The sequence below is a fragment of the Lontra canadensis genome, unplaced genomic scaffold (genome assembly GCF_010015895.1).
Source record: "Lontra canadensis isolate GAN:19392208 unplaced genomic scaffold, GSC_riverotter_1.0 scaffold55, whole genome shotgun sequence".
NCBI classification, from domain to species: domain Eukaryota; kingdom Metazoa; phylum Chordata; class Mammalia; order Carnivora; family Mustelidae; genus Lontra; species Lontra canadensis.
Genome location: NW_022631049.1, coordinates 10869670 through 10871636, shown reverse-complemented (window position 1 = coordinate 10871636; position 1967 = coordinate 10869670). Strand labels below are relative to the sequence as shown.

The 1967-nt window shown below is 48.0% G+C and overlaps 1 non-coding gene across 1 annotated transcript; it reads left to right on the top strand.

The window, feature by feature from the left end:
* The first annotated feature begins 1541 nt into the window (after positions 1 to 1541).
* On the top strand, positions 1542 to 1594 carry LOC116878150. Its single transcript, XR_004384782.1, has one exon. It is a non-coding gene; the product is annotated as a small nucleolar RNA SNORD74 (small nucleolar RNA).
* Positions 1595 to 1967: the final 373 nt, after the last annotated feature.

Here is a 1967-nt window from a genome sequence, read left to right as displayed (position 1 = left end):
CGTGTGTTAGAAAGGTCCCGCAGCTCACCATGGAGAATCGGGACTTAATTTCGTTTACCCTGGCTCCTCAGGGCCTTACCCTGCCAACCCAGCTGCAGCACGTTCCTCCATCTAGAAACCAGGCAGCCGTCCCAGCTGGATGCCACCTGCCAACATTTTTCTGAAGACCAGCCAGAAGAGGAAAGAACGGGAGGACAGGGGGTTTGAGGAGGGAGGGAAGAGAAGATGCACAACGAATTGCCTTGGTCTTTAGCCCCATTAGATCTCACGCTCCCAGAGGTGGTGACACATCTGTGTTCAGCGGCCATCACTGGTCTTGCTTGTCAAAGTCCTATTTGGCTGTGGTGGTGCTTTCCTGAGTGCTGGGAGTCTCTGGAATTACCCTAATCTTCCTCTTTGCTTTGCAACTATGGAGAAGTAGGAATACCTTGCTGGCCTCCCACGCAGAAGACAGGTGAGGTGGCATTCTTCTGTCTCTTTACTGATATGCTAATCATGAAACTATGTATCTTCTTGTCATCTCCATAATGAGCTACAAGACTCTCCAACTTCTCTGGGATGAGGACCTCTAGCTCGTGTCCAGTGTCACAGCCTTCCACATGACAGTAGTTGTACTTTTGTATCTGTTGATTTAAAAATAATATGTGAACAAAGACATCTGAGTTTAGTATGCATTGGGGTAAGTTTGTGTATTATTAATCGCAAAAGTATCTAATAGCATTTAAAAACCAGCCAGGACAGAGACTGCTGTAGTACCCGGCCCCAAGTATGTCAATGTTAGCAGAATGAAAAAAGAGCTTGTTGAGAATATAAAGATTCGTGGGGGGAGTGACTCATAGGAGGGGGATCCCCTGGAGGGAAACAGGGACCTAACTTGCCTAGTTTTGTATTTGCATGAGCTGGTCTGGGAGCAGCCCCGCCAGCTCTTTCCAAGAATGTATATGCCCTCAGGGGAAAGATTGCCTGTTCGGAACAGGCCCACCCACAGAAAACCACATTGTTGAGATGCTCCTTTCAGGGTTCAGAAACCTTAAAAACAAACAAAACTACTCTGTAGGCTGGGACTGCCAGTTGAACACTCTTTTGGTTAACATTACAGACCTTGCAGGGAAAAGTGACCCCACAGCAGCTTGAGCTAAGAGGGGAAACGATCCAAGTAGATGAGACCCCAGCGGGGACAGCCAGCTCTAGTACACCAAGGGGACCTCCCCGGTGGGGAGTGACCTCAAGTTCTCTGCTCTCCCACAAACATGTTGGTGACCAAGGAGGTGTGTGAAGAAACAACTGGTTGGAAAAAGACAGTGATTCTAAACTATTTAGAAACCCATGGGGCTTGGTGAGACATTCCAATGTATCCAAATGGACAACTAGCCAGAACTCTCTAGAAGATCTTCTAAACCACCTGCCCTATGGTTGCTGAATCAAGAAGGATGAGAGTTTCCAAGGTGGTTGGGTGGTCACACAGGGACTCAGTGCAGTGGTAACTGAGCCATGGGAGAGAAAGTATTTCAATAGTTTACAACTGGAAAAGCTACCCCTTTGCATCCTGGCTGTGATGAAGTCTGCGTTGGTAGGGACATCTGACACTGGCTGCTACCTGAGAACTCCAAAGCGGCTCATAAAGGCTTGAGAGCCATGGGGAGAAACTAGGGATAAAATCCCATTACTTTATTGTCTCTCGCCGTTACCACAAGAAATTAAAACCTAGACTCTCTTCTCCCGAAAGAAACTTCTAGATACAAGCATCTTGTCCTGAGGTGATAAGGGAAATTAACTCTGACTTCAGCGCCTACTGGGTGCCAGCCCCTGGGCTCAGAGTTTCGCAAACATGCCTTCATTCCCCCTTCACAACCACCACCTGGTAGACGGTTACTGTGCTCGTCTTACAGATGAAGAGCCTGGTGCTCGAAGTCACACATCTACTGGAGGGTGTATCCGAATTCCACCCAAATCTACCGGACTCCTGA